This window comes from Nannobrachium achirus (assembly GCF_963921795.1).
Source record: "Nannobrachium achirus genome assembly, chromosome: 6".
Classification (NCBI taxonomy): domain Eukaryota; kingdom Metazoa; phylum Chordata; class Actinopteri; order Myctophiformes; family Myctophidae; genus Nannobrachium; species Nannobrachium achirus.
This window is the reverse complement of record NC_137815.1, coordinates 11,194,780-11,220,734: the sequence shown is the minus strand read 5'-3', so window position 1 is coordinate 11,220,734 and position 25,955 is coordinate 11,194,780. Positions and strand designations below refer to the sequence as shown.

Below are 25,955 nucleotides of genomic sequence, written 5' to 3'. Positions count from 1 at the left end.
AAAATGAAGATTCAGTTGAACAGTGTGAGTAAGCGTGATGAAAAACTAGTTTAATTCTGAACCCTGAACATTTTCTACTGACTTGCGTACCTGAGAGTGCAACAGTCCAGCGCGCTCAGTAGCGTCCACCAGTTCTTGCTCAGCCAATTTGCGGCCTCTCTCCGTCTGTTCCAGAGCCACTCTCAGCTCCTCGATCTCAGCCACCATGAGGCCGTTCCTACGCTCCACCATGGCGCCTTGCTCCTTCACGTCTTCCTGAGCTCTGACAGCGTCGTCAAGGTGCAGTTGGGCTTCCTGAAATAAATCAAATTTGACGTGATTACGTTAAGAGAAACATCAAAATGTGACTCGTTCAAGAGCAGTTCCATTGTTTGAACATTGTTTGTCCTATTACTGTTTCGCACCTTGAGCTGTCCCTGGACGATCCTCAGCTGCTTCTGGGCCTCGGCAGCCTGGCGGTTGGAGTGGCTCAGTTGAACCTCCATCTCGTTCAGGTCTCCCTCCATCTTCTTCTTGACCCTCAGGGCGTCGTTCCTGCTCCTGACCTCAGAGTCCAGAGTGCTCTGCATGGAGTCCGTCACCCTCTGGCTGTTCCTCTTGATCTGCTCCATCTCCTCGTCCTTCTCCGCCAGCTTCCTGTCCACCTCGCCCTTGATCTGGTTGAGCTCCAGCTGCACACGAAGAATCTTGGACTCCTCATGCTCCAGAGTACCCTGAAATGTAACACAGGATCAAAGTGTTGTGGGACCTTTTAATGTAACATTGATCAAATACTGCTACGCTGTTGGAATATAAACCATGTTGAAAGAAACATAAAATATAGACAATTGTGTTTTACCTCAGCTTCCTCTAGGGCTGTCTGGATCTCTGACTTCTCTGTCTCCACCTGTTTCTTGGACTTCTCCAGCTCATGGATGCTCTTTCCAGTCTCGCCGATCTGTTCAGTCAGGTCTGAGATCTCCTCTGAAAAATAATGAATGAGGAACCTTCCAATCAGCAACAATTTTGAATTTTCCTCTGAATATAGTTGTAGCCTGATCCACATTTGATGTGTTTTTTAACTGTTATTTAAAAAAAATTAGTAGAGAAAACCTACGTTGCAGGTTCTTGTTTTCACGCTTCATGGTCTCCAGTTGGTCCAGAGACTCTTCATATGAGTTCTTCATCTTGAACAGCTCAGTGCCGAGAGAACGAGCCTCTTTCTGAGCCCCTTCCAACTCTGCTACACCCTCTTCATTTTTCTGCTTCCATTCTGCAAGGACCTGCGCAGCATTTGTAATGATGTGTCATTTACTCCACTTTAAGGAGGCAAGCATTATTTGGGTTTTAAACTAATGAATGTCAAAGCACCTTATCGAAGTTCCTCTGTTTCTTGTCGAGGTTGGCGGCTAAACCGTTGGCCCTCTCCACATCAATCATGAGGTCTTCCACTTCACCCTGGAGTCTCTGCTTGGTCTTCTCCAGAGAGGCGCACTTGGAATTCACAGCCTCGATTTGCTCCTCTGCCTCCTGAAGACGCTGGGCCAACTTCTTCCTGTTGATCAGCGTCGAATGGAATAACATTTTATGAGCAATGTGTTGTATAGTGAGTGCTGGTACCTGACGGTGTGATAAAGAACACTGATCACTTACTTGGCCTCCTCCAGCTCCTCAGTGCGTTGGACAGCATCAGTCTCATACTTGCTCCTCCACTGACACACCTCAGCGTTGGCCTTGGACATTCCACGCTGCAGCTCTGCCTTGGCTTCCTGTTCTTCCTCAAACTGCTCCCTCAGGAGGTCACAGTCATGGCGGGCTGATTGCACAGCATGGGCAAGGGCATTCTTTGCCTGTCAAAAGGAAAATGGCCAAAATGATGTCAGCTGTAGGAAATTACAGATAAAAAAACTAGACAACAAAATAAATTAAATTACAACAATTGCTCCTTACCTTAACCTCCTCTTCAATGAGTCTCTTCAACTCCTCAATCTGCTGGGTGAAGGCCTGCTTGCCTCTGGTGAGCTGAGAGACGAGTGCTTCCTTCTCCTCAAGTTGACGAGCAAACTCACCTATTTGGAAATTTGAATTATATGTTTCAAACATTTCAAAGAAATCTCAGCCTCAGAACAACTGTTGATCAAAGCATTATGTCTAATAATTTGCTCGAGTACCATCGACAAACCATGTAGACAAAGTAGACTTTTAAAATGGACATTTACCGTTCTCTGTCAACAGTCTCGCTCTCTGAGCTCCAACATCATTGATCTGGCGAACGTTCTCATCACTCTTGGCCTTGATTTCACTAAGTTGGTCCTCAAGGGTGCGGCACATCTTCTCAAGATTTCCCTGGAAATGAACGTTGGACATACTCAATCATCGTTTCTTTCCTGATTGGCTCCTTGCTTTGGTTTGAACAGTAATGCCACTCGACGCAATCCCACAATATGGATGCTGGGATTTAAGTGGTTAAGAAATTTACATTTAGGATGGTGAAGCCCTGTTTACTGTAATCAGGGGCGTCATTGCCCTTGATTGACCTTTCTGAATAATCAAAGGTGAAATGAAAATGTAAAAAGTGTTATCTCAAGAATGATACGATAGACAGGCATTCCTTCGTACCTTTGCTTTAGCGACGGCCTCCATGTTGCTGGAAAGGTCATCGATCTCCATCTTGTATTCACTCTTCTCCTTCTCAAGTTTCTGCTTGACCCTCTGGAGGTTGTCGATCTGCTCGCCAAGCTCCGCCACGCTGTCCGCCTGCTTCTTACGGAGAGCGGAGGCGGTGGCCTCGTGCTGCAGCGTGGACTCTTCAAGGTCACGACGCAGCTTCTGGAACTCAGCCTCACGCTTCTTGTTCATCTCGATCTGAGCGGCGGTGGCTCCGCCGGCCTCCTCCAGCCTCTCGCTGATCTCCTCCAGTTCCCTGGAGAGGTCGGCTCTCTGCTTCTCCACCTTGGCACGAGCGGCCCGCTCCGCCTCGATCTCCTCCTCCAGTTCTTCAATACGAGCCTTTATAAATTAATGGACGTATATTAAATTCCTAATTGTGGGCTCGCTGAAAGCGAGCACACGTACCAGTATGTTATCCTCATTGTCAGTCAGTCATATCAAGTTCTCCTCAAAACTTTGGCACAATTCTACTCCTACATACTTACATCGAAAATCGATTTTCAAACATCAATGTGTTCAGCTTACTGTGGCGACGTGTACTATTACTTTTTACAGCAATCGGCCAAAGGGTGGCACTGTAGGAAACCTTTGAAAGTGCAAACTTTGAACAGGTATAGCTCTGTTTGACGTACAGCCATGAAATTTGGACACACATATGCGTCTCCTCAAGCCGAACGACTTTGACACTCTGGTTTTTGACCTTTGACCTTTAGATCTCCCACCATTTTGAATTATATGAAAATTTTGACCTATATCTACACAGGCTCTGGGGTGAGAAGTTTGTACGTTAAATATATATATTTTTTAAATAATTCAATGAATATTGCGGTTTTATGAGCAAATTAAATTGCCTAAAACATTCTACACACAATCAAAGGACATTTATCTAACATGCCTATGAAGTGCACATTTTCTTTATAATAATAATAATATAGCTGCAAGCAGCGATAAAGTGGACAAAAACACCTCAGCGATAAAGTGGACAAAAACACCTCAAATCATGAACACAGCCTGCGATGTGCGTGAAATCTTGCACGCACATTCACACACAATGAACAGATGCCACCCTTCTCACATTGGCCTGTTATAGCGCCACCAGCGGGTCAACTTTTGCATAACACAGTTTTGGAACAAAATGCTTCAAATCACACATGCAGCGTCCAATTGCATCAGTAACGTCAAAGAGAGCACTGCCTGCGATCTTGCGATTTATAGATTTTTTTTTTTTTGGCTTGAAGCGAGCCTGTTTCGAAGGAACAACATTTTCTAGTTTACACTTAGCATTGTGATTTAAAGAAGAAGAAGAAAAATAAATACCTGGAGTTCTTTGATCTTCTTCTGCAGCTGAGCCCCCAATGACTGTTCGTCCTCAATCTTACTCAGAAGCTGGCTGACTTCAAAGTCCTTCCTGTGAATTACAGAACAGCATATTTTAATGGATGTTTTTTTTCTTCTCCATGGCATTTCATAATATTATCAATATGAATTATTATTATTAATGATTCATATTGTTGGTCCACTTTACTTCTTTAGCTTCTCGTCAGACTGCTGCTTGTCGTTCTCCAGATCCATGATGTTCTCCTGGGCCAGTTTCAGATCACCTTCAAGCTTTCTCTTGGTTCTCTCCAGGTCCATGCGGAGCTTCTTTTCTTGCTCCAGAGAACCCTCCAACTGCACAACAATATATTTGTCTCATTATTCAGTTACAACAATAAACGTAGTAAACCGTATACGTTAAAAACGTCCAATTGACTTGATGAACCCACGTCGTCAACTTGCTGCTCCAGCTTGGTCTTGGCCTTGGTCAGAGTGTTGACTTTGTCTTCCTCTGCCTGCAGGTCATCCAGGGTCTGCTGATGGGCCTCTTGGAGTGCCTTCTTCTCCTTGGTCAGCTTAGCAAGACCTTCATCCTGAGAGGCCATCTCCTCGGTCAGGTTCTTCACCTAAATAACATGAAGGAATGATTTGTTGTTGTTCTATAGCTTGATAAGACAGCCAGAGTGTATAATGGTGAATGGATCATCATTGTTCTATAACTTTACAGCTTGAATGTATAATGTTGTACCTTGTTTTCAGTGGCGTGTTTCTCCTTCTCCACTTTAGCCAAGGTGAGCTCCAGGTCATCGATGTCCTTCTTGAGCTCAGAGCATTCATCCTCCAGCTTCCGCTTTTTGGCGGTCAGCTCAGCGTTCATCTCCTCCTCGTCCTCCAGTCTCTCCGTTGTCTCTTTGAGCTTTGCCTCCAACTGGATCTTACTTTTAATAAGACCCTCGCACCTCTCCTCTGCATCGTTCAGAGCCTCGTCTCCCTTGTGGTCAACGAAAAAAGTGAAAAAAGAAAATACACGAGGGAGGAAACACGTCAGCATTTTTTCTGGTAGAGATATACTTTTGCAGTTGCCCGTTTTAGGGGTAGGCCTCCGACAGACATTAGATGCACAAGCCTCTAGCTCACCCTTGGGGGAGGCAGAGGAGAAAGCTTTGTCCAATTCATTCCCTATGGCTGCCTCTAGCATGGAATTCTCTTGCATGCCTCTTGGCTTAAAGGAGCATGAAACCCCGCCTCTTAATTAGTTTTATGGGATTTCAAAACATGAAAAGAAATCTGAAATGTAGGCGTGGTTATCTGCTGCTGTGGGGGGAGGGGCGGAGTAATGCGCAAATCATTGTGTTCTATCAAAGAGAAGCTGTCCAGGCCGTCCGGCGTCTGCACTTGTTGCATTTGCATTTCGGAAACAAAATTTAAAAACAGCCATTGGAGGTGTAAAAAGTATAAAGTTTCGGCAATCCACTATAACCAGGAAAAATGTGCTGTCTGAGCTTTTATCCATGGTTTTTTAACGTTTTCCAGCCGTGCTCTCAGCTCTGTGTGTGGAGTGGATCAGGGCCAGATTAACCCTTCATGGTGCCCTGGTGCTTGGACCGTAAAGCAAACATTAATATTGATTAGATAAGCCGTGTCACGCCGAACTAATGGTACGCGGTGAGCCAATATTTAATGAGTGGCGCGAAATATTTCTTCTCTACCCTGAAACTGGAAGAACACAGAAATAGCTACAGAGACAGCAGAAAGCTCTGAATCCACAAGCATATGGACAAAATGAACCATATCACTACTCCCTATCACAAGTGACTCATTGATATAATATATATTTATAGAAAAAGTGATTTTGTGTTTCATGGCCCTTTAAGGCAAGCTTGCTTAGTTTAAGCCAAGACAAGCTAGAGGCGGCCATATGGAAGGAATTGAACGCTGCCCTCAACCCTTATCCCCCAAGGGCAGGCTAGAGGCTTGTGCCTCTAATGTCTGAACGCGGCCTTAGAGAGCATGGTGTCAACAAGCACAGCTTTGCGATCTGAGGGAAGTAATTGTTAAATTAGTCCCCTCTGGAATCTGAAGAGAAAAAATATTGATTCCGTGGAGAACAATCCTGATTTTTGCAGAGAACAAAACAACTCACTGATGCAGCTGACGTCTGGAGGTTGTTCCTCTCCTGGGTAATCGCCACCAGTTTCTCTTCCAGCTCCTTCTTTTTGGCCAGGGCAGCGGCCAGGTCAGTGGTCATCTTCTCGTAGTTCTCCTTCATGTTTGATAGTTCCTTCTCCATCTCAGCGCTCTGCAGGAGAGGCTTGATCTTGTAGTAGACCTTCATCCATGGCCAGGTTTTGACGTTCATGAACGACCGGATGTTGTATTGGATGGTGAAAACGGACTCTCTGTGGGGAAAACGGTCGAAGTGTGTCATGATTGTGGACAGTGATAGAAGAAGTGCGCTGTTCTTATAGTGGTTTGATGTTAACAAAATCGTATTGAACAGTAAGTGTTACAAATGACACTAAATATTGAATAAAGGATGTTTTCAAAGTACCTCGTTGCCATCATCTTAACAAACTGCTTCCTCATGAGGTAACCTCGTCCGAGAGCCTGAGTCATTGTGACCAGAGCAAACAGCTTCTCATCTCGCATCTCCTCAAGGACACCCAGCAGACCAGCTTTGAAGAACACCTGAACACAATGTTACAAACACTGGAACTAAACACCTTGATACAATGTCAGAAACACAGTAACCAAACAACCGTAACACCTACTGAATACAATGTTACAAACACTGTAACTAAACAACCGTAATATTTGCCGAATACAATGTTACAAACACTGTAACTAAACTACCGTAACATCTACTGAATACAATGTTACAAACACTGTAACTAAACAACCAAAACATCTACTGAATACAATGCTACAAACACTGGAACTAAACAACTGAAGAACAACTGGATACAATATGTTACAAACACTGGAACTAAACAACTGAAGAACAACTGATACAATATGTTACAAACACTGGAACTAAACAACCTGAACACAATGTTACAATCAATATAACTAAACAACTTTTAATCCTCTCTGGATAATGTTAAACCAGGTTCACAGTGTGTTTACCTTGGTGTGTCCAAACTTGTACTCATCAACGGGCACATCAATGGACCCAAGCAGCTTCTCTGAGGCTTTCTTGTTGTCCATAAACGCGCCATCAGGACATGCGCTGGCATTCAGTACTTTGTACCTGATTTGTAAAGATTCACGGTCATTTTGCGCTGATGTTCAGTTTGTAAAAGTGAGGAATTTTGCGTTAATAGGTCTGTATTTAGAAGCTGCTGGAAAAAAAAAGGAATTGATACCTCTGCTTGAAGTCAGCGTATGGGATTCTGCTGGGGAAACCCTTTCTGCAGATCCTGATGCCCTCCAAGACACCGTTACACCTCAGCTGGTGGATAACCAGGAAGTTCTCCATCAGGCCTGTAAAGATGAAAATAATACTACATTAGAATACATATGGTTACACAATGGTTAATTATTATTAAGAGAAAATAGTTACACACTGGCCAACGTAGCATTAAATGCAGCTCATTCTCACCCCCTCTGCTTCACCCTTCCGACGCATTCCCAACTCGCTATAAACGACGGTGCGGCTCTGTCGTTTATAGTGGCGTGAACGGTAGCGTCGGGTGGCTGGTAAACCCTTCATAGCGATATCGAATCTCGCTTCGGGAACTACTTTTTTTTCTTTCTTCTTAGACCACTGGCCATACCCAATTCGTCCAACCCTTGACACAGTAGGCTTACCCAAAACGTCCCCTCATCCGGCACAGTACAGTACTCGACAAGGCTTCGGTTGTATGACGCTTTAAAGGTGAGAATATGTTGAATGAGAGTCTTAGTGCGCATGCGCAGACACATGTTTACTTAATAATGTAACTACTGTCAATGGAACGTGAAGATACGCACGTGGCCTGTGGCGGCCATACGGAGAAGCACACATCAAGTTTCACAGCTGATAATTCCAGCAGCTTGTACAATCAGCGCTACAGCGTGGGGTTTGTGTTATGATCAGAACAGAACTGGGGTTCTTCCGAGCCAAACCAAGGTTATCTGGACCAAGCTTGACCCAGTAGACGATCATAAAAAAGGGACCCAAACTCTGGGGAATCAAATGGATATACAAGCAGCAAGCACGCACATGACTTTCTGATCGCATGGATGGTGCCATAATTGCGGTGGTCAAAGCAGAGGCAGGCAAGTCAACCTTCCTTGCGCCATCATAACATTAACAAAACAAAACAAAGGTTGTATGTTTGCATAATTTATTAAGGTTTAATGAGACATGAAGCCAAAATCATATACTATTAAAGTATTAATGTTTAGGCCACTGTGTGGCAGGGCGCGCAAACAGTTCGCTTGTATTGCGCCCACTTTTATTCACTTTTTTTTTTTTTTTTGGCAAGCGATACCTCTGCATAAGTAGATAGTTATTATTTAGTTAACTCAGGAAGAGATTGCATCTGTGATAAAGATGAGCCCAGCGCTCACTTAAAATGGTGTAATTATCAGTTGGGTGCACCGTGCACATTGCACATACAGTATCTCATCTGCAAACACGCATATGACGTTCATTATAATATGGCCGATAAATTAATTGATTGGCCGGTAAAATAAAATCCTGCCGGCCAAGGTGGACGGCCCAAAAATGCCTAGCGGAAACCCTGGCGTGCGTGCGTGCATGCGTGTGTTTACCTGGAGTCTTGGTCTCGTTGGGAATCAGGCAACGCACAAAGTGAGGATGCGTGCGATGCAAGTTGGTCATCAGCAACGCCAAGTTTGCCTATTGAGACATAAAAGAGACAATTTATTTAGGATTACAGTAACTTATTAGTACATAGTGATACAAACACATTGCCTGCCAAGGGTTAAAAAAAATCTATCTAATAAATTTCAGGATTTTTACAAAAAATTTAAATGAAAATAGATAAAAAATTTAACATTTTTTGAAAAAAAGAAAAAAAGAAAAAAAAAGCTCTTAGAAGATGTCCATTGCCCCCTTGAAGTTGGCAGAAAAATATAATCAACCCCAAGAAAAATCTATTTTTAGATTAACACACACAAACAATTACAGCATGTGGATGGCGGCCATTTTGGCGGCCATCTTGAAGAAGGTGTGCAGAAAGCTGATTACATGAATTATGTTTTTATAGTTTTTTTTATCAGCATCACAGGCTGCCCAGAGAGCAGTGAACACATTGCTGTCTCATATATTAGTGAACAGTGCCCCCCAGTGGCCAACAGCTGGGCAACAGCTGGGTACCCAAAAACGTATAAAAACGTTTTTGGCAGCAAATGAGTTATTTAATATCCTTCACTACAATTATTTGAACTCTTTAGATACTGCTTACTTTGGAGATTTAGATCTTTCTAAAACATACTATATTAACCATGAGGGAATTCAATAATATAATAATGTTAATAATAATGAATACATATTCTTACCCTGAAAGCACTAGACACAGTCTGCATAGCTCCACCCTTCTTCTTTTTTCCTCCTCCGCCCGCAGCTGTTTATATTTGTCAGAATCATGAGTTATCATTAGTTATACACAAAGTACTCTTCTCTACACCAGTTTGCGTAGTTCCTCTTCCGTTGTTAAATACCAAACATTATTATTATGAATAAACCTACGTTCAGGCTCAGGAGGAGGATAGAAGACGGACAGCAGTTTAATTGAAGACTTCTGGTACAGCTGCACCACAGAGTCGTTAAGCGGGTCCTTGTTCTTGTCCAGCCAGCCTGTGATGCTGTAGTCCACAGTACCAGCGTAGTGGACCAGGGAGAAGTGGGCCTCGCCCTTGCCCTTGGCCGGTTTCGGCTTCTCAAATGCCTTGTTCTTCCCAAGGTGCTGGTCAATCAACTTCTCAGCAAAGGATTTGTCCGTAGCCTTTGGGAACATGCACTGCTCCTCAAGGATGGAGAAGATGCCCAGGGGCTTTGTAAAGGAGACACAAAGAGACAAATACATAACCAAAAACATGATATTAACATCATGTGCATTAAAGCCCAACATAATTGTATACCTCCTCAATGAGCACAATGCAGACAGCCAAGTCCAAGATAATACATGCAAATATAATAATAATTGTATACCCTCTCAATGAGCTCAATGCAGACAGCCAAGTCCATGCCGAAGTCAACGAGATCCCAGGGAATTCCCTCCTTCATGTACTCCTCTTGCTCCAGAACAAACATGGTGTGGTTGAAAAACTGTTGCAGTTTCTCATTGACGAAGTTGATGCACAGTTGCTCCAGCGTGTTGAACTGTGAATGGAAAAAAAAAAGGAAAAAGGAAAAAAAAAAAAAAAAAAAATATATATATATATATATATATATATATATATATATATATATATATATATATTATTCGGCAGTCTCTTCTAATTGTGACAAAAATAATTAGTCTCCCATTTAAAACAAGTCCATGCTTACATCAAAGATTTCAAAACCGGCGATGTCCAGCACTCCAATGTAGTAGTTTCTCTGCTGCTTGGTGTCCAGCTGCTCGTTGATCCTGATGACCATCCACAAGAACTCCTTCTCATAGATGGACTTGGCCAAGGCACTGACTGAGTTGTTGACCTAAGGAAATAAGAACGATGTAGGACACTCTTAATCCAGAACAATTAACAGTAAGCACGGACAACACGAGTTATACATCAAATGCATAGCAATAGTAATCTAGGATCATAGGTTAACCAAGACCGATCATCAGTCTAAACAGTAAAATCTCAAAACATCGATAATCTGAACATGGATACAGACTATATAATGCCATGACATATGAACCTGGCATCTGTCTACATAACAAAGCTATCTAAATTAGCCTTTGCATAAGTTTGCAAGGTCGTGAAGGCTAGAGCAAGTGCCACACGAGTAACAGAGGTGAATCGGCCCTCCCCACCCGGGCTTCGAACCCGGGCCTCCCGCACGAAAGTCCAATATCTTAAACATCCCTCCAAAGGGAGCTTCAAGGCTGAGGCTGCAACTCTCTCCGCCACACGTGCTAAGGTGGATCCTGAAGAGGTGAGTCTTCAGGTTACAGTGGGAGATTGGGAGTGAGTTTTCAGTTCTAACTGCAAAACTCACTCCCTGTTCGTTCCACAGTTTGGGAGCCAGAGGGGAGAGAAGTCTGTCCGTTAGCGAGGATTCTGACAACTTCCCTGTGTTAGCTGATCTGAGTGAGCGGGAGGGGATGTAGGGCTCTTGTTTTTATTTTCTCTTTTACCAGTATAACAATTCTGTTAAAATAATGTCCAGCGGTGCAAGAAACTGCACATGTTTTGCAGAGTGATATGTTTTGTATGCTCTTCATATATTAAATAATTACATTAAATTAATTTGAATAATGTTGGAGGATAATTGTAATTACAGAGGGTGATTTAAGACACAGCAGAAGATATTTGAGTTCTTGTGGTATGCTCTGTTGGGAATATAAGGTGTGTATGAAATCAGAACATGGAAATCATGTAAATGACTCACCTGTGGCACAGTCTGTCCCTTAGTGACAAACTCGTTTCCCACTTTCACTCTGGGGTAGCAGTATGCTTTAAGCATCTCTGCTGAGTTCAGACCCATCAGGTAGGCAATCTTGTCAGCCTCTGGAATGTTCATACAATTTACAATTTAGGCATTTAGCAGACGCTCTTAATCCAGAGAGCGACTTAGATTAAGCAAGGTAAGCGGTGCTGACGTTGCGTTGGTCCGACCCCATTACTAACCCTATCCTAAACTACGTAGTAGGGGGTAAGTCACATGCGTAGAGATAGTCTACACGTCAAATCCGTAGAGTTAGTCTAAACAGTATAATATCAACAATGAAGTAATGGAAATATATTGAAAATTATATTTAGCTCAGTTAATTTAGAATATAAGTAATAAAAATACATGTGGAAAAGAGCAATTATTTTCATTTTCATTTTCAAATTTAATTTCTTAGTTAAAGATAAAGCTCACCTTCTGTGATAATGATAAATATGAATATCACTACTAATAATAATCATCATAATATAAACTAGAACGGCACTCTGTCGAGGTGCCAACTTGCACCATGTGCACAAGTAGGCCATACATGGCATAAGTAAGGTGCAGCTCACCCTCAGTGCCGTCAGGTTCTGCCTGTTCCTCGCGCTGCTTCTGCTTGAATTTCATGACTCCATGATGCATGACCGTACCGGTGAACTTGTAGATGTACGACCTCTCCTCGGGGGTGAAGCCCAGGATTTCAATGGCTTCCTGATGTCAATGAGCAGAGATGCATTTCAAAACATAGACATTAAGCATTCGATCAGGGGTCTTCAACATCTATAGGGGGTCCTCAGAGTTACTACAGGGGGGCCTCCAAATGTGTTATAGTATGTTTTTTTAACATTAACCACTTGAACACCAGCATCCCTATTCTGAGAGAAACATTACCCAAAAATAGCAGATCTACAAGCTTCGCCTCACACTGCGAGGTGTTGTGATCTTGTAGATCGGCCATTTTTTGGCAGAGGTTTGGTGTAGAGGGAAAAGAAGAGCAGACTACTGTATGTATTGACGGTTCAAGACAAGTGGTGTCTGAACATACACATTAATTCAACATAAACTGATGATATTGCTGTCAAACAAGTCTAAGCTGTCTAAGAATTCTATGAACATTTGTAATCTGCAACACAATGTTATACAATATGTTGTGGGAGTCCCTGCTTCATCTCTCTCTCAGCTAAGGGGTCCTTGGCCTGAAAACATTGAAGACCCCTGCATTAAACACTGACTGCAGTAGCACAGCGAGTGCATTAGAAAGATAAAAGGATAAGGTTGTTTTCACTGACTTCAGTAGCGTCCAGCTCGGCCTTGTCGTCAATGCTGGCCACAGTGATCACACCCATGCTGATCAGAGGGAAGTCGTAGGGGTTGGTTGTGATCAGACACATCTCTGAAAACGGATGAAAACAGGGCGACATTGTGTTTTTATTCACTCATTTATGTTATCACTGCATCGTCAGTGCTTAATTTATAAGGGATTATAAATCCTTATTTTGAGTGCTCTCGTGTAATAATGTAATATTTTGAAATATGGACTTGATATTCATTAGCTGTATGCCATAAAAATTCAACATTTCAGCAAAAAAGATTTGGAATAATTCACCGAATGGCCAATGTATGTAGAATATATGAAAGTTTCAAGAAATATCTGAATGTTTCAAGTTTCAAAGTTTTACTTTTACACAATATTCAAATCTTTCGAGAAGGATCTGTATTTATGTAAACAAAAACTGACATGAGAGTCATGCAACAAAGCTGGTTGTAAATTGGCTATTTTGTGTGTGTGTGGCCCCGTACGACGGACAAGCAAAGTATACATTCACTACTAACTATGCAGTCACTCTGTGCAGAGGCTGATACGGTCCCGCCCCCTTTTCAGACTGTTTGCAAAAAGACCACGTCACCTAGTGTAACATAATGATATTTCCGGGCGTGTCATCACATCTTTACGTGGTGAGTAGCCTACTTTTTCCATCACTGATGGGCAGTAATTCCACTTACCGATGATGTCAGGTTTGTGGTTGGTCATCATCTGGAAGAAGATGTGGTAGCCTCTCTCAGCAGAAAGCTGGTAGGTTACTCTGGACTTCTCCAGCAGATCTGTATGGGTTGTACATAAGTCATCATCAATAATATTGTGACTACTAATTGAAGCCGAGGCCGAATTGGGCCAATCCCATGGATGAGCCCTGACAGCACATGGTTGGTGCTACATACTCCAAATTTCGCACACAGACAGCTCAGACCTTTGCCTACGTTCTTAGCTAGGCCTCGACCCGACCCGATATGCGGTTTTCCGGAACCAACGCGAAAGGTTTGGAATCTCCATATGCGGAGTCCTGACTACTAATTGAAGCCAATGGACGCCGAATCCGAATTGGCCCGAATCGCATGGATGAGCCCTGACAGCACATGGTTGGTGCTACAGACTCCAAATTTCGCACACAGACAGCTCAGACCTTTGCCTACGTTCTTAGCTAGGCCTCGACCCGACCCGATACACAGTTTTTCGGATCCGGCACGAAAGGTTTGGAATCTCCGTATGCGGAGATGACTGACATCGGGCTGTTCCGGAGCAAGCGCTGACTCATTGTGACATCACTTCATAAAAGAGGCCAAATTGGGCCAACTGCACGAAAGAGCCCTGACAGCACATGATTGGTTCTACAGACTCCAAATTTCGCACGCAGATAGCTCAGATCTTTGCCTACGTTCTTAGCTAGGCCTCGACCCGACCCGATATTCGGTTTTCCGGAACCATTTGGAATCTCCATATGCGGAGTCCTGACTACTAATTGAAGCCAATGGACGTTGAATCCGAATTGGCCCGAATCGCATGAAAGAGCCCTGAAAACACATGGTTGGTGCTACAGACTCCAAATTTCACACGCAGATAGCTCAGACCTTTGCCTACGTTCTTAGCTAGGCCTCGACCCGACCCGATAAACGTTTTTTTTTGTATCCGGCGCGAAAGGTTCGGAATCTCTGTATGCAGAGATGATGTCTGACATCGGGCTGTTCCGGAGCAAGCGCTGACTCATTGTGACATCACTTCATAAAAGGCTCTGACATCACGTACGCTATATGAGTCAACAAAAAATCCATATATGGAGATACCCGACACATCTCATTAAGTTTGACCTCACAAGCCCCATATTTGGACCTGGACGATAGACCTCATGCTGCTTAGAGACCTGCAAGCAGGTCCTGGTCGCACTCTCAAGAATGGCACCAGAAAGGTGGTAATGCAAATGATGAACAGAGTCATTGAGTGTGAGATTGTAGTAGGCACAAAGAGGAGTGAAACAATCTTCCTACCAAGAATACCTCACTATGACAGAGGTGAGCTTCCCTTCACCGTCATTAGACGACAGTTCCCTATCCGTTTAGCTTTCTCTGTTACCATCAATAAGGGTCAGGGCCAAGAGAATGAACGAGTTGGCATCTACTTGCCTCAACCTGTGTTTGCTCATGGCCAACTCTACACAGCCTTCTCCAAAGGTTGTAAAAGTTTTCATTGTGGATAATGACATGGGCATTACTGACATTGTTTATAGCGAACTCCTTTAGGATAATAAGCATAAAGGGAGAGGCAGAGATGTCCATATATGGGCATAAATGCACACAGATGGTCAAAACGGGTCCTATGACAACAGGTTAGTATAATGGTCTTTGCATTAAAGGTGGGGCATTCATTCCCTATTTACATCATTCCCGAGCATGCCAGGTGCCGACCTAGTAATAGTAATTAGTAACTAGAGATACTGTTCCTACAAAACAGTGTGGGTCCGCTCGTACTATATTCTGCAGCGTGCTAACTGTCATGTGAAGCTTAACCCATACTCCAGCTAACACCACTCCCAGATTTTCCGCATCTCATTGGCTAAGGGCCCTGCCTTTATACTGTCTGCGACGGAACTCACGCGACGGAACTCACTCTATAAATAATGAAGATAACATACTGGTCTCGCCTTTCAGGCGAGCCCACAACTAGACTAGAAAGATGCAATTGGAAATTGCAAGTGTGATTGCCGTAACGCAAATTAGCTTATTAATTTTGTCTTACCATGTGAATCTTCCCCATTCAAGGCAATGAGGAAAATTCATTGACTAATAGTCATATATGGACATCTCTGTGTCACTCCTTGTCCATTTTATGCCCATATAGGGAGATCCATGATGTCATCAATATTAAGCCCATATCTTGAAAAGCCCATAAATAGACAGTCTCATGTGGTCTATGATGTCAGTCATCTCCATATTTGGGAAAAGTTACATTTTCAATGCCAATGGAGAAAATGTATTCACAAATAAATGTATATAAAATAAACATCGGGGCACGCATGCGTGTATTTTGCTTAGAGCAGGAGTCTTCAACAGGGGGTCCGCAACCCCTAGGGGGTCCGCGGAGGTACTGCAGGGGGTCCGAGAAATTATTGCTTAAAAAAAATCTAAAAATGTTTTTTTTTTTTACATTTATGTAAAAAAATAAATCATGATCCTGTCCATTTCGAATAGCTTGAATACATGATTAATATGCAATTGAAAGATTGTTGATATTATTGAAATTGGTTCAATAAGTAGTATGTTTAGAAATGGTAGTGATACGGCCCACCCTGCTCGCTGTAACTTGTACATGTTTAAAATAAAAAATATGTCGTAGCCCCGACCCCTCCACCCTACGAGGTGGTAGGGGGTCCCTGCTCCATCTCCCCATCAGTTTGGGGGTCCCTGGCCTGAAAACGTTGAAGACCCCTGGCTTAGAGATATGTTATACTATATGTATATAACATATCTCTAAGCAAAATGAACGCATGTGTGTCCTGATGAAGCCGGTTGATTTGACGTATGGCCCAAGTGCGTCCCACCACAACTGTGGAGCGTGGCTCCATTAGGAGATGATGGTAGTTGGAATAAAGTCGGAGAAGTACAAGGTCGCACTGCAGGGGCAACCACACTAATAATTAACACTCAAAATGTAATACTGAAGGCATATATCATTTATCATCTGTGAACATCATACTTACATGTCTCAATATCAGCACTGGCCAGTCTACCGGTTCCGTTGAAATGGATTCTGATGAATTTACCCTGTTTGATAGAATAGCACATTTGTTGCATCCCTCTCTACACTGTGGAATTAAGAGCAGGTTTTTCTCATAAAATGACATTCGTTTACACTTACAAAGCGAGAGGAGTTGTCATTCCTAATGGTCTTGGCATTACCATAGGCCTCCAGCAAGGGATTGGCTGCAATAATCTGATCCTCCAGGGATCCCTAGAATGTTTTAGACAAAAATGTGGACTCATTTTAAATTGAATTACTATATTGAATATAAATGCTTTAATGTTCAAAATCACTTATTTGTTAAAGTTTAAACCTGTATATATATACCTTGATTTTACCGCTAGATCCGCCTCCTTCACCACCTGCATTGCTACTTGCTGCTGTTGCAAAGTACTGGATGACACGCTTGGTGTTCACAGTCTTTCCAGCACCGGATTCTCCACTGGTTAGAAAAGCATACATTCAGAGAAATGCAGTTTGTCAATTTGTGTACAACATTCTTTTTTATTTCTAGCAGATGGGAAACTTACGTGATCAGGACCGACTGGTTCTCTCTGTCTGTAAAAAAATACAGCAAACTATTAGCCACAATTACCAGTAAGACTCCCTAATCGGGAGATAAGCGACCGGCAGGTCGCATGTATACACTTTAGGCAACATCTGTAGGAGCAGTGTCCAGTGGACTTTTTTGCCAACAACATTAGTAGACACTGTCCACTAATGTTGTTGGCAAAAAAGCAACCCCATGGTGGCGCTAGAAAAGGGAAATGTGAGAAATCAGGGGCGGAGGTTGTGGTTGGCCAGCCAATGAGTGTGTGTGCAAAGTTTGGCATGGATTGGGGCAACGGTGCCGGAGATAAGAGTAGGGCAAAAAGTGTGACGTGACGTGACGTGGCGTGGCGTGACGTAACGTAACGTGACGTGACGTGACGTGACGTGACGTGACGTGACGTGACGTGACGTGACGTGACGTGGCGTGGCGTGAAGGTGACGGAGAGCAGGACGGAGGGACAGCCGGTGGAGGTTTTCATAATAACTGCAGCTCCACAAAACCAATCCTACCATTATTATTATATATAATATTATTTTTTGCATAGTCCTGTGTACATTTGTCATTTCATGTCTCTATGAATTGAGTACAAAAGGACCCCAATGTAAACAAGCCATCAGGCTGTCTTGGGGGGTTTAAATATGTTAGTTACCATGTGTCTGAATTAACCAATCATGGATATGGCCAGGGTTGTAGTGGGGGGGGCACGCGTGGGCACGGCGTGCCCACACTTCTCTCACGTCGCGTGCACGCGCATTGACGCGCGTGCACAAGTGATGCGCGTGCCGGCAGGCTGGCTGCTGGTCCGTGTCATCAAGTACCTACAGTACCGCAGACAGCAAGTACAGAGCAGATCGTCCACCGATTGGTTGTAATATCGCCATGACAACCACCAACCAGCAAGCTGACTGTCCCTTCGGGCTATGGGATAAGACTCACTGACCAACCAACCAACCAACTACACTGTCTGTGTTTACTTCTTCAAACTTTTAGCGGTTCGTAGCCTGCAGCAGTTTGTTTGTTTGTTGTGAATTTTTGTTACCTTGGATTATCTACCCACGTATTATACCAGCACTGTCTGTACAACGGCAACATGGTGCTACGTGCTACACGTGAGTAAATAAACATGTCTTATTCTTATTGGAGGGCTGGTTAGGTAAGACATAATGCCTATATTAACTATTATATTAAGCCTAAAACGGTTCTGTTATGCCGCCGTGCATTAACCATGTGAATTGTGAAATATCTCTTGTGTCTATAGGAAATATTGATATTATATTACAGGTCGTTCTGACCCAGCAATTGGTTGAAATAGGCTCGCCTGCCGTGCTGAAATGAGCATGATTGACACAGCAGATGGTAATAGAATATTTGAGAATGGATTAATGAATTGGAAATATCAGTTGTGCAGCTATTTTGCATGGTTTAGCTGATGATCTGGTCATCAAATTATTGGTTGAGTGAGAACCACTGGTCTATATCAACTTGTTGCACTAACTAGCATTGACTGCTATGGTCACTTTTGATTTGGACACTGTACTATTTTAAGTTTAAAGTCATTTGATTGAAAGTTATTGCTCTACATGCGAGCCATCTCGCTGCGGCCGTTTTGTTAGGCGACAGACAGGGAGTGTACAGAATGTTAGAGAGGCATGGGCTGAAGGGCCTTTTGGTGGACAATTCTGTTGATAAAGTTAAGGGCTCCAGCCCCCTTTGCTGTATGTGCGCACGTGCCTGGCGGCAGCGCATCACATTACAGACTGATCATTTCAATCCCACCGTTTCTTTGCAAAAACACATTTCTTTTAGAAAACATTTGTATTCTTCTTTCTCCTAGTTTTATTGTTTTTAATGTGTAAATATGGCACTTTATTATGGGGAAAAACTGGTGTATTTTCCTTTTTGAAATCATTAAAATAGCGCATTTTTGAACACATTTCGTCACGCGATGCGCGTGCACATTGGCGCGCGAGCACGCGCATTGGCGCGCGTGCACGAATGTGCGTGCACGCGCGTGCGTCGGTGCATGCCCACACTTCCAAATTTAGCACTACAACACTGGATATGGCACAAAACCATTATAATTCTATATGTTTTACATTGTCACCAGTACGTACCCATCAGCATGAACTGGTAAGCGTTGTCAGAGACAGAGAAGATGTGGGGCGGAGCTTCAATACGCTTCTTGCCCCTGTAGGCATCGACAACCTCCTGGTCGTACACTGGGAGCCACTTGTAGGGGTTCACAGTGGCACAGAACAGGCCAGAGTAGGTCTGAAAGGGGAGAAGAGAGAGAGAACATTAACATCACACAAGCCTCCTATCTGGGACAACTGATCAGAGCTGGGATTCAGGAGTCATCAAATGTGTCCGTGGCAAAGTTGAGATTTTCTATTTTTACACACCATTTAAAATGTTCTTATTTTGATCACAAGACGTCAAGTCTCCAGGTTTTCTTCAGAATATGTATGACACTGTGTACTGTACTAGTGTCATACTGTACCTAGGGCTGTCACGATTATGACATTTTACATGACGATTAATTGTCACTCCAATAATAGCGATGAACGATTTAATTGTGATTTTGTCGTTGACAATTACATTTCTGTTTGGCTTTTAGGCTTTGAAGTTGCACATGGCAATCATGACACATAACCTAAATATACAAAGAAAGTACTGACATAATTGACAATGTTATACTTAAAAAACAACAGTGATAGTGGAAATAGCCGATCTACAAGCTCACAACGTGTCGCGATGCGACGCGTTCTGAGCATGTAGATCAGCTATTTCCATTAGTTTTGAATGTGTTTCTAACTATATTAACATGTCTCAAAATGTAAACGATTATGACAATTATGCAAAATAATTGTGATTACCTCAAATAATTGCGATTTGACGATTGTCATAATTGTCATACCACTAGTACAAGTGTGTTTTTTTTTTTTGCAAGGCCCCCCCACAACTCTGAGATTGTACAAATGGAAGTTCATGGAACCAAATGGACCTGCACACTCAGAGTTACGGACCTGTTATGGCCATTCAGGGCTACCTGAATGTAATTTTAACGAAATTTTGACGAAAGTGTCCACCACAAGTCAGCATGGCGATGACCTCTGCTGGGATTACAGTCACAAGTTGCAAGTGGCCTCAACCAGTGAGCAAGGTGACTTCAGAACCATGAGTTTGCTTGCGTGTAGGAAACCTTACGTAGATCATCCATGCTGCATAACGCTCTTTGAGGTTATACAGGACGGTGGCTTCAGTGAGGTGGGTCATCATGGCCATGTCCTCAATCTTGTCATACTTGGGAGGGTTCATGGGGGTGACGTCAGCCTCAGGCACAGTTCTTTCCTGAAAAAAATAAAAACACATGTCTTGCAATTGTACTGGGTCACCATTTTTATTGTCACCTTCTTAAAATAATGTCCTACATCTTTCTTTTTGATATTTATTTATTTATTTTATAATTCTTTTGAGCGGTGCACACTGCTCCAAGGCTTGACACACACACACACACACACACACACACACACACACACACACACACACACACACACACACACACACACACACACACACACACACACACACACACACACATTCACTCAAAATGTTTATAACAATGTTAATGTCAATCTTTGTGTGATAGAAACTTTTTCTCCGTTTTTATATGAACCACTTGAACCCCTGGCCTATAGCATCTATATTCTGGGAACTTTAGCCAAAAATAGCAGATCCACAAGCTCACAACGCCTTGCGCTAACCCCTCGTGCTGCGAGGCGTTGTGAGCTTGTAGATCGGCTATTTTCGGCAAAGCGCTTTGGTGTGGAGGGGAAAAAGAGCAGACTAAGTACAGAGTGAAAGGTCAGGTTTTTTTTTTAAGTATTGACAGTTCAAGTGGTTAAATATCTGAAAACACAAATTGACATGAATCCAAAATACAATAATGATTGTGCTGTCAAATAATGAAACTATATGGACTCTATGATAAAGTTGTGTGGGTCCCAGCTAAGGGGTCCTTGGCCTGAAAACGTTGAAGACCCCTGGCCTATACTATACATACCTCCTTGGTGGGGTTACCATCGTTGTCGAGGATTTCCACGGTGACTTTGGCACCGTCCTTCTTTAGGATCTTAGCCTTGAGAAACAGCTCCACCTTGTCGGCTACGTAGGCTGCAGTCTTGGCATCGAAGGGTTTGCTCTGACCCTCCATCCTCTCCTTCTCTGGCTTACGGAGGTAGATGGCAGCCTTGCCGTACTGCTCCATCTCGGCGTCCGTACTCATGGTGGCGGCCTTTTTCTGTAGACGGACAAACAGATCGATGGTGGTGGTGGAGGAAGTATTTGCATGTTAACATTTAGGCCTAGAACTATTTTTGAAGTCTTTGAATATAATTATGTTTTTAAAAGTGAACATTTGTAACTCAAATGTTTGCTTCTGGGGGGTCCATGGAACAACATGTTTTGAGATGGGGGTCCTTGACATGAAAACGTTTGAGAACCACTGAATTAGAAGAAGGATTTAGAAGACATTTATGGAATCGGGTCAAAAATATTCAAATACTTGTACAAATGTTCACGATAAATAAAAAAATTACAGATCTACATCGGTATCTGCTATTTCAATTTGTTAATAGTTAAAGCATTAACTAATGGTTAAAGTGGTTCAAATCTAAAGTGGCAGATTTGCGTTCACTCCTAAATGGCTTGATTATCAACAATTACAGATCCACTCTGTTACAAGTAAAAGTCTGGAATTCAAAATGTACTTGAGTAAAAGTACAAAAGTACTGGCATCAAAATGTACTTAAAGTAGAACAAGTAGAAAGTAATGATTGTGCAGAATGTCCTGGCTGTTTTTTAATCTTTTGAAACTTAATAGCAGATCTACAAGCTCACAGCGTGTAGATCTGCTATTTTCAAATGGCCAAAATGCATAGGGCTGATGTGGGTGTGTGTTTTGTAATAATAATCAAAATCTACAAAGTAATTGTAGTGGAGTAAAAAAGTACAATATGTGCATCTGAGATGTAGTGGAGTAGAAGTAAAAGTAGGCCTACTGAAAATTGGAAATAGCTCACATATGTTGTGAGCTTGTAGATCTGCAATTTATGGTGAAGAGACTTGGTAGTATAGGCTGAAAAAGGTTGCACCAAGTACAGTGCAGCTCAGGTCCGTTTGACTATAAGTGTGATTAAACTGAAGTGACGTTGATGAATTCCAAATATCATCAAAGTATTCAGAGGCACTCCTGGAGGTCACAGCACCCTAAAGCTAGCCTTACACCTAACAACTTTGGTAAGATTGTGGACAGATTTGGGAAAGATTTCTTAAAGACTACCCCTCACACTATAAGATTTGAAAAAGACTCCACAAAGACTGTAGGATGATTTTTCAAAGATTTCAGTTGTTAGATGTGTATGCCTCTAAAGATTTTGTAAAGACTGGTTCAAGATTCCCTTTTATTTGCTGAAATATGCCTATTATATAGCCTTGTGTTCCTAAATAAATTATAATATTATTATAAAGCAAATTAGGCTAACCATAAATGAAAATAGACGATCTACAAGCTCAGTCACAGCGTCACATCACAGTATTGCAGTATTGATACTTTTACTCGATTACTTTTTCTATCACTGCATGCACATGCAGTGCACAGTACACACACACCAAGCCCCGCCTTCCTCCCTCAGCCCTCTCCTCTCTCGTTCTCTCCTCTCAGTCTAGCCGGCGCAGATCGATCCTATAAACTTTATCAACGTTGATTGTTTGGAATAATGGAAGCGCGGAGAAATAACTAATAAAGCACCAACAACGACCAGGCTGGCAGCTCAGGCAGCGTCTTTTGAGGAATAAATAGCTTGGCTTTTGGCTTGTTCTGTTTTGGTCGTAGGCTAGGCTATGTCATTGTATTCATTCAGACTCAGCCCCGATTTGTGAAAATATTAAACCAGTTTGATATTCTCGTAACAGAATCTGGCTCTCAAGTTGGGGTAAAAATCGAGTCGGACCACTACCTCACATTTAACGATTGAGTGACGACTGAGTCACGGGAGCGCGCCGCAAATAGCCCCCATTTTATTACGATTGAGAAATCTTTTCAAAGTTGTTAGATGTAAGAGGGGCTTAAGGTGACACCGCACCCACTTTGAGAAACCCTGAAATAGATGGTGTTGAACACTCACTTTTCCCCTCTACCAGTAGAAGTGGAACCTTGTGTGCAACCCTTAAGTGTGGGGAGAGGAAAAAAAAGAAAACTTTATTTTGATGACATTTTAACATGAGTTGAATTATGTAATACAATTAATAAACATGGATTAAATTAGATTATGAGAATCCTAATGTTCATTCTTGCCACACACCACTTCATAAGAGCGACATTTTTACATTTCTTATTAGTTCCACATCTGAAAGAGTCCATTATATAATTACACACAATAAAATTAACTGATGCTTGCTGTTATTTTTGTTTGTTAGTTTGTTTTGTCAGTACAGCCACGTGTCTCTTTTGTGGGTGTTCATTCTGTATTAAAGCAATGATAGATTTATTTTTCTTTCCAATACACTTGAGTGAATTAAGGTTACATTCAGAGGTGGGTATACTAGTCAAGCTGTACTCAATTTAAACAATATTGCTACTTTAAAATAATAATAACTCTTTTAGATGTAAAACTACATGCAATGCAAATTAGTATTTAAGTAATCATAACATAATTGAAATTAATGAGCAAAAGCAAATTCCAATCAGGCCCAAGCCCATATCATTATACATTATAAAGGAAATAATACACAATCAATTGTTTCAATCTGTACAACTACAATATAACATCAATTATGCTGTCAATGTCCACTAATTCTTGTGTGCAGACAGGTCATGTCTGTAGTTATGTAGCAAATTATACGGAAGCATGTTAACAATGAATAGCTAACATGTCCAAAAGTATACGACCACTTAGCTCCAAAGCATTTATATGACAGCTAACACCCCTCAAACATTTATGAATAGCTAACATCTCTAGCACATTGATATGACTGATGATGGACAGATAAAGTCTAACTCACCCCTGAATGGAACTCTGAACTCCTCTGCAATGGGTTCGACTCGACCGCCTCAGCGTGCCTTTATATTAGGTTTTTATTGCATGCTATGCAGAAAGTTAAAGTTGGCATGGCCTTTAAAGGTCCTTTCCCTCGACATTAATATGGTTTATGGCCAAGAAGCACTATCATATGTCCATAGGCCTACTCCATATACCATTATGACCATACCCTGGCCAGTGGCTGTGGTGTAAAAATAGCATACATGGCAGGGTGCTGGGGTACAGTCATCTCAGCATGTCTTGCCAGATACACAAACAATATACAAAAAAAAAGTATTTATTATTCAATTTTGAGGAAGTTGTAATTTTACATAATTGTTTACCTGTGGAAGATGTATTCACATCTTTTGCTTAAGTGAAAGTATCATTTACCACAATGTAGAAATACTCTGTTACAAGTAAGTCTGGTGATCAAAATGTACTGTATTATATTGGCTTCAAAACATACCTTGAAGTAAAAATTACTCATTATTATGCAGAATGTTGCATTTCACAATTTTCCAAATTGTTTAGAAATCCTGTGAAAATAGCAGATCTACAAGCTCACAACATGTCACATCCGCAGCTGAAAAGGATGAAGTGGTTAATGTATGGTTTGTAAAGACTAATCTAAATCTACAAAGTAACTAAATCTATCAAATGATTGTAGTAAAAGTGCAATAGTTGCCTCTGAGATTTAGTGGAGTAGAAGTATAAAATGGTAAGTAGTAGTACCGGTAAATGGTAAATAGTGCATTTATATAGCACCTTTATCCAAGGCGCTTTGCAATGGTTGCGTTACATTCCTCCATTCACACACACTTTTCATACACGATGGTGAAGGAAACCATGCAAGGCACCAACCTACTCATCAGGAGCAATTAGGGATTCAGAGTCTTTCTCAAGGACACTTTGACACTAACTCTGGGGGAGCCCGGGATCAAACTTCCGGTTCCCAAGTGGCCGCTCTACAACCTGAGCGGGGGCTCTCTCCATTCCGACACCGACATTGACTTCTTATTGTCGGAGTGGCAACACTTCCATAGAGTTTAGGGTTAGGTATAGGTATAGGGTTAGTGTCGGAATGGCAGCCAGTGTTGTTTTTGACAGCAAGCATTTTGATTTTGTTTTAGTCATAGTCTTTTGAATAAAATGTAATTTAGTTTGTCATAATTTAGTAACCTGAAAAGTTTTAGTTTTAGTCAAACTTTAGTCGACTAAATATTATAAGATTTTAGTCGACTAAATCTACAGTTGATTTAGTCTACTGAAATGTATTTTGGCAGGCCTTGATGGCATAATCATGATTTTACACTTGGTGGCGCAGCGCGACGCGTTGTGAGCTTGTAGATCTGCTATTTTCACCTGAGAGCAACCAAACATAAAATTCTCTCCTCCACTAGTCCCCCCCTAACGTTTTAGTCTAGTTTGTATTGTGTTGACAAAATTGTCAATATATTTAGTCTTAGTTATAGTCATCACAGCTTAGTTTTAATTTAGTTTTAATTTTAATTTTCGTCAGTGAAAGAAACGCAGTCGACAAAAAAAAATCGTCATAGTTTTTGTCGAAGAAATCAACACTGATGGCAGCATGTCGGAAAGGAGTCGGAGACATGTAACCCTCCTGAGTACTGTATTTAAAATTGGAAATACTCCACTAAAGTGAAAGTATGTACAAATTGTGCTTAAATACAG

The 25,955-nt window shown here is 42.0% G+C and overlaps 1 pseudogene across 1 annotated transcript; it reads right to left on the bottom strand.

Moving 5' to 3' along the window:
* Positions 1–520: 520 nt before the first annotated feature.
* On the bottom strand, positions 521–21,466 carry LOC308286520 (myosin heavy chain, fast skeletal muscle-like; annotated as a pseudogene). The gene is made up of 32 exons: positions 21,245–21,466; positions 20,389–20,532; positions 19,296–19,452; positions 17,159–17,186; positions 16,956–17,070; positions 16,746–16,838; positions 16,588–16,651; positions 13,562–13,660; positions 12,847–12,950; positions 12,130–12,268; positions 11,516–11,634; positions 10,466–10,615; positions 10,127–10,297; positions 9,665–9,968; positions 9,475–9,539; positions 8,725–8,812; positions 7,332–7,449; positions 7,093–7,216; positions 6,518–6,654; positions 6,110–6,365; positions 4,715–4,957; positions 4,416–4,592; positions 4,175–4,320; positions 3,967–4,057; positions 2,599–2,988; positions 2,199–2,325; positions 1,930–2,048; positions 1,633–1,829; positions 1,351–1,534; positions 1,097–1,262; positions 839–963; positions 521–713 (listed from the first exon to the last, which is right to left on the bottom strand). The product of its transcript is annotated as a myosin heavy chain, fast skeletal muscle-like (transcript).
* Positions 21,467–25,955: the final 4,489 nt, after the last annotated feature.